The sequence below is a fragment of the Trachymyrmex septentrionalis genome, unplaced genomic scaffold (genome assembly GCF_001594115.1).
Source record: "Trachymyrmex septentrionalis isolate Tsep2-gDNA-1 unplaced genomic scaffold, Tsep1.0 scaffold25, whole genome shotgun sequence".
Classification (NCBI taxonomy): Eukaryota; Metazoa; Arthropoda; class Insecta; order Hymenoptera; family Formicidae; genus Trachymyrmex; species Trachymyrmex septentrionalis.
Genome location: NW_017305408.1, coordinates 2,300,365 through 2,307,802, shown reverse-complemented (window position 1 = coordinate 2,307,802; position 7,438 = coordinate 2,300,365). Strand labels below are relative to the sequence as shown.

General features: G+C 38.9%; 1 protein-coding gene across 1 annotated transcript in view; it reads right to left on the bottom strand.

Annotated features, from left to right (window-relative positions):
• The window catches only part of LOC108748973 (protein split ends), a 53,844-nt gene extending 46,473 nt beyond the window's left edge, over nucleotides 1–7,371 (bottom strand). The window contains exon 1 of the mRNA XM_018487430.1: nucleotides 7,295–7,371. The gene's annotated coding sequence lies outside the window, so the exon portion shown is untranslated. The remainder of the gene's footprint in view (nucleotides 1–7,294) is intronic.
• Nucleotides 7,372–7,438: the final 67 nt, after the last annotated feature.

The following is a 7,438-nucleotide window of genomic DNA, read 5'->3' as shown; positions in this document are numbered from 1 at the left end:
TTCTTCTTCTTCTTCTTCTTCTTCTTCTTCTTCTTCTTCCTCCTCTTCCTCTCCCCCCCCTCCTCCTCCTCTCTCTCCTCCGCCGCCGCCTCCTCGTCTCTTCGCCTCTACGCCTCTGCTTCTAGCTCGCGTGTGAGTTTAAACACGTGCGCGACCGCCCGCTCACTCGCTTACCCGCTCGCTCGAAGGTAGGCGTTCACTCGCGCGAGTCCTCTTACTCCTCGTAATTCGGATCGTCTCAAATGCGCGCTATTGTTTGACGAGAGGGGAACGCCGCGAGTGGAATAACGTGAAATTGAAATTCGTACTTTCGGAAAGCGGTTGCTTTCCTAACAAGCTGCGTTTTGCACAAGGGGCGTCCAAATAGTCCATAAATTCAAGCTTATCCTCGAATCTTCGAGCGAAGGGCGTTTTTCAGTTTCTCGAAATACGATTTTTTTTTTTTTTTTTTTTCAACCAACGACACACTTCGTTAATTTTCATTCCATCCGTGTTAAAAAGTTTTCCCGTGATAAATGTAGTTTAATCAAAAATGTTTTGTGTAACACTAGCAAAAGTTAAATATCAGTTATAAAAGGTCTAAACACACGTATTCCTAGGAAATTGTTAAGCTACTAAAAAAAAAAAACAAAAAAAAAAAACGTGTGCGTTTAAACTCTCCCAAATCACACGGAGAAAAGGCAGAGGTGTTTTACACCGATCGTAGCATTATAAGAATTTCCAATTATAATAATCACGATAATTACAACAATTTCTTAGCAAAACTTACTGGCATTAGCGCCGAAGGATCGAATCACCTTCTCCCTGCGTTTTATAATATTATATATAGGAGAGCGCGCGCCAGAATCCTCCCCTCGTGCGTTTCCCTGCGTTTCCGCGGCTCGTTAGGCATTCGTCATTAATCGACGACAGGAGGAACGGTCGTCGTCGTGAACGACTTCTGCTCTCGTATTCCGCGAAAGTGCACTTCCCGGCCGCACTAAGGAGCGAGCCGGGCAGGCGAATGTACGTGATTCGCGAGACGACTCGCTCGCTCGCTACGTGCCGTGCGGGACCTCCGAACATTCTCCTCCGGCAAAGTAGGCGGAACATTGCTTGCACGCATCTCGACGCCGGTCCTCCTCGGTAACGAACGCACGAAATGATAGTCGTCGAAGCCAAATAAACGCCACTTTATACCCCGACACGGGACAGGCATCGAACGATTGATACGGTCGAAAGCCTCAAGTTTTTCGGAGAGGGAACGCGAGGGAATCGAACACGGATCGGGATCTTTAAAAAGATCTTATCAAGTGCATTTTTCCGTAGCGAATCTAATTTTCGGAAGATACACGCCGCGAGATCTTTAATTAGCCGTGAGATGTAAAAAATGGGAAGCTCAGAGAGCGATATCGAGATTATTCATTCGCGCACGTCTTTCTTCCAGTTTTAACGGCGCTTTTAAGTGACGCATCGTTTATCGTATTTGTGACACTTGACGGGGGTTAAATTTTGAATAAAGTTTTCCGAGGGATAATTTTTTTCTTTTTTCCTTTTCTTTTGCTTTCTTTATTTTATGAATATTAGCGAGATCGCGCGGGAAAGTGCTCCCAAAAAATTAATCCTAACCGAGTTATACACTCCGCGGATTTTTTTTTTTAAATGATCATTAGAGCTATTCATAATAATTCGCAACGTACAGTCACGAAATTTCTGCGTTAATTTTTCAAGAATATAAGATTTTTCACCTAACACAGTCCGTCGAAAAATGTTTTCTCGAACTTTTCGTTTTTCTTCTTCTTTTTTTTGTTCGACGAAGAAAATTTGTTACGCACAGAAACTGTAATTTTCGAAGAATCTTCAAAGTAGCGACGTAGAAGACGATTTATCTCTCACACAGTTATTCCGCCAAAAAGTACCTGGTCTTAGAACTTCGTCAGACTCACTACCGCATAATGTTGCCTTAAAGCGACAAACCGGTTTCCCACATTTTCCTCGCTTCTTTGTAGCCTTCGTGTCTATATGTTATAGAAAAAGTACCGCAGAGCGATTTAAACCGACCTTTGTAGGTAAACGGGCGTCTTATTTTGCGCGTTATTGATAAATGCACGTATAGTATATATCGACTATTAATTAGAGTTCATTAATATCCTTGGTAAATATAATATTCTCAGCCTCTCGTTATAAATTGATAAAACGTGAGATAAAATTATGTTGCTTATTTACGTTTTATTGAACTTTGCTCACGTATCTTTAAAGTACTGGAACTTCATTTTTTATGAAAAAGCCGAAGGGAAACATTCGTGTACAGTGTCCATACATCGGTTATCCGTTAAACAGAACGTTGTCGAAACGAAGGTAGGATAGATAATGCAATGATCTAATCACAGTTGTATACTTATCGATAACGTGATTGCGATAATGCATAACAATATATCTACGTGAATCGTTTCACCTCACGTAAGGTAAGAAACGGTACTTTTATTGGATCTGATTTCCTTTACTGTTGTTTTCACACAGTTTTCTCTGGAGATTTATCAATTTTTCCTATTCTTATCGTTCCTTTTTATTACATCCGGATTTTATCATTTATATTTATGCGACCGATGTATATTTTTGCGCAAATTGCGTGGCATTATTATGCAAGAACGCGTTGAATGATATTCGTTCGATTGATAAAATGTTTTGACTACAATTAAAATTATCAGAAAATGATTGACGGAATTTAAATCTCTGCAACATAAATTCACGATGTTCCCAAAATTATTTGTCAGCGTTATCAATTTATTTGCACGAAACAGTCTTTAATTGATTGAATTTCTGCAGCCTTTTGTACCTTCTCTATCGTAACTATTAATGCAAATGGTTGCGTAATTGCTTATCATGAGATGTAAAAATATATAGATTCACTTATTACTCCCAGTGCTTTATTAATATTTATTTACGAAATATCTATAATCGGATGACGCACTATATATGTTATAGTGTCACCGTTTATCCAGTAGGGAAACAAACGCTAAATGCGATCGATCGCAGATTCAGAAATTTATTGGCTCGATATTAAAATTGTCTTAACTGTAATCGTGCAAATGTGGAAGCCGAGACATGTTAAGTAAAAATTCCTTAGTCTACGACTACGCTACCTGATTAAATTATAAATTATTGATACTACGCAACGATCATGCGTGAACTGGAAATAATGTGCAGAGTGTGATTTGAAGTGCCGGTGCCTTGAAGTGAAACGTTATTTCATTGGAACTTAACGAGAAATCGGGTTTTTACATTTAAAAAGATCGAATTATCATTGGAATATCCTTGACATCGAAGAGAAAGAAAATAGCTCGTTTATCTCTCTCGTATCTAATATATTTACTAATGATAATCCCATACAACAGAGACATCGAGTTACATTATTGCAGGCGATAATTAATTTTGTTTTTTTTTTTTCTATGTAAAAATATTTTATATTGAAGTTATCATAAAAAATTACGCAACATCGATGCTATTATTATTGCTAATTTAAGTGAGACTGTCATGATGAAAGAAATATAAGATACAATAAAAAAGAATATAAATTTTTTTATATATAACATTTTATATTTTGTACTAAAGATACTATAACTTTTTCAGTATTATGTTGTTTAGGTATCAGCGGGGAGTATTTTATAATACATGATGTCATAAAGCACGATTATTCTCTGGTCAAGTTTCATCTTCCATCAGGACAATTGTGTGTGTGTGTGTGTGTGTGTGAAGACAAGTATTCCTTTTAAAGAAAGTCATCTCCGAAGTTGCAGCTTGCGGAAATTTACCTTGCGGTTTGCCGACGGTACGCATGTGTTTTTTTTCTTTTTTGCGAAACGCGATATATCCCGTGAATTATATCGAGCATCGTAGAAGAGGGGCAAAAATTATTTCATTGATCGGCAATCAATTTTTACTCTGTCTCGTATACAAATAAGATAGAAAGTTGCTCCGTCACGTTTAGCGTGCATGCATTTAGCTGAGGACGCGAGAAGTAGAGACGAAACCCGTCAGATATCGATTAAATTTCTAAAAAGACACAGTATAGGACTGGAATAAGGTTCAGGCCAAAGTATAGCCTACCGAAGTGATCTTTTGGACACAGACGGAGATGGTTTTTCGACGTCCCGCGAAATTGCAGCGCCAGATGGACGAAAATGACGACGTCCCACATCACACCCGCCCTCTGTAAAACATTCTTCGAGCCCTTATCCCGCTCTACTGTTACTAAAGAGAAACCAGCCCGTATTTTCCATCCGTCAGATTTACGTAGTAAATGTTTGACAAAGATGGAAGTCCTCGTAAATAAATTCACGTCTGATCGAAAGAATAGAAACGCATTTCTGAGACGAAGGGGAGAGACGTTGCTGCGAACGTCTTTCCCGTTTCACTCCGTTTGCTTCACAGCTCACACACAGTCACGTGCTGCTGCTTCCGTTTATCCTTCCCCCGGTTGAACTTTTACCGCTTCTTTCTCGTGCCGCAAAAATTTTTCACCACCCGCAAGCATTTTTACTTTCAACCGGATCGCCAAACGGATCGCCACAAGAGAGTTGACCCTCTTCCCTCCCTTCCCCTCTTTCTCGGTCTGTTTGATTTTTCTGCACGACACGTAAGCACCTGATGTCTGTGCTGCTTTGCTTAATTTCGATTCTTGTCGCTCAGTCTGTAATAATCTCTGTAATAAAGGAATTCGTACTACGTCAAATTACAACGTGATCTGTGTCAACTCACCTTGATATGTTTATTTTATCTCGCTGTAGTTTCTTATTATTGACAAACGGTGGATTAAGTCGATTGAAAATTATATCGACGAATGTAGATTAATGTCCCTTTCTGCCAATATAGATTAACTTTAATCTCGGTTCAACCCGCTCTTCATCTTTTCCCAACTCTCAGAACTAGAAGGAGATGAGGAGGTAAGCTGAACCAAGATTAAATTATATACATTGAAATGGACACAAGTTGATTAAATGTTATATTTGATCAATTAGAAATAGATTAGAAAGATCAGCTGAAATACTTATTCGTTGGGTTTTTTTTTCAATTCGATTATGTGAAAGGTAGACATGCGATAAAGACTGATTAGCATAACTGATTGTTAGCACAATTGCATTGTTTATAACTAGCCGTGCCATCGTGCAACAACATTCTGCAAATATTATCCCTCGCCTGTATAAGATACCTTTATATTAGGTTAAGTAAAAAGTCATCGCGTTTTTTTAAAAGACATCTATCAGTAAAAACCGCAATTACTTTCTTACCAACAATATAAATATATCTTGATAGAGTAAAGTTTCAGCTTTAAAAATCTCTTTTTTAAATTATACGATACGACAATTTTTAATGGAGTTATGAGCAATTAAAGTCAAAATAATTCTTTTATTTAATCCGCGATAACTCAGTAATCAAAAGTCGTAGGAATATTTAAAAAAAACGATTTTGTAGGGAAAGTATCAAGCTTTCACGATATGTAATCGAAAATTTTCTCAAATTCGTTTTGGACACGTTACAAATCCACAAAGTGAGAAGAAAATTTTTCGTCTTTTTCAGCTCGTAGTTTTTGGTATGTAAAAATTATCAAACTCATATAAACTTAAAAAATGTGATAAGCTTTTAAAAGTAGAGATTTCAAGCTTTAAAACCCTTTTTTTAAATTTGAATTTCATTCATTATTGACGAAGATATTGTATATACAACTTTGAGCTAAAAAATACGCGATAACTTTTTACTCAACCTAATATATATATATATATATTGCAAACGCATCGCCGATTTCATTCAAATATTGACTTGCTTCATACTTGCGTAATCCACTTCTTACATCTTCGTAGTTTAGATTGTTTTATCGAGCTTTTATCGAGAACTTACGCATTGTTTTGTATGCGTAAAATTTCCCGATCTTCACTTCTGAAAATCTTCTACATTCGCTAGAGTTGCGTTATTATAACTGCGTGTACTCTTTGATCGTTCTCGAGGAACTTAGACTCCCACATGGGATAAATCTATCCTATTCATCTCTCTCTCTCTCTCTCTCTCTCTCTCTCTCTCTCTCTCTCTCTCTCTCTCTCTTTCAGTCTAACTTTGTCCTTTACTATTTTACGCGCCACCTCGTTTCCATTGTTCCATGACACTGTTTAATATACCTGTAGTAAAAATTCTAGATTTCCTCCGGCAATTTCCCTGCCCTTTCCCGCAGAGTTATTTTCTAACAGCTCAAGGATTCGGACCATTCTTGGACGATACACAATTACAACATTCATACTAGAGATCTAGACTGAGGTAAAAAAATCTGGAATAAGTTATAAATCCGTACCTTGTTTGTTATATATTTGAAACATTCGGCCCATTGTAAAATCTAAGAGACGAACGACTGAGAAACTCTTGGCCTGCTCGCTTCTTTGCGACATCACGCTAGGCCGGGTCTAAATAAATTGTTTCGCGCAGCTGTTGGACGGAGCTCGTTTTGTTGATACTTGCAGGCCAGCCGGAACTTCAACGAGCCACGAATTGTTGACATCGCCAAGCAGATGTAAAATTACATTTACCACAAGTCGAGCTTCGAAGACGAGCGGCGATTAGTCTTTGCAAAATTTGTTCTTTGAAACGGCACGATTTCGAAAATATCAGGAATTTCGACGAAATCGAATTGTTTTAATAAATAATGAAAATATCTGACGCTTGGGAAAGTTGCCACTTTCAAGATAAGGGAGCTAATAAGCGGAGCAGTATCTACTAAGTGTGAAGCAGCCGCTATCGATCGCTGTCGGCGACGGAGAAAGTACATTTACAGTTGTCTTCGTATACTGAGAGACGTATAATCTTTTTTAATCTTCTTAACTACGCGAGAGAAACCCCGAAAATGAAGATAATCGCGGCGAGACGCATAATTACGCGTTATCAGATCCAGTAAAATGGCCCCAACCGCAGATTTTCCTCCGTACGTAATAATTTTCTCAACAATTTCCCAAGCTGTTTTTTTCCCTCTGAAAGTTCGTAATAACAACCGCTCCCACAAGCGGAGTATTCTAGAAAAGTCTAGAGACGAGGACTGGCGAAAAACCGCGCGAGTTATCGCGTTCAGTGCAGGCCATTGTTCGGCGACGACCAACTTAATTACAACAGCGTACGTTCCACGCAGTTCGTAAGTTCTGTGCGAACGGCATGTGTACGGGATATTTTGAAAAAAACCGGAAATAAGAGGGCCTATCTCCCCCGAGCTCAGGGCTAGAATTCGGTTAGCATTCGTCACGCGGAAACTCAGGCGGGCGCGTTGCCGTCGGAAATTTACCTGCGATTAAGCAGAACTCCACCGTGACGATTAGTCGAACGCGTACGGCAGGCAGCGTTTCATCCTGATGCGATGGGAAAAGGGGTCCTTTTTCCAAGTATCCAATTCACAGGCACATCGCGGAAGCGTCGGGCACGTTTCCCC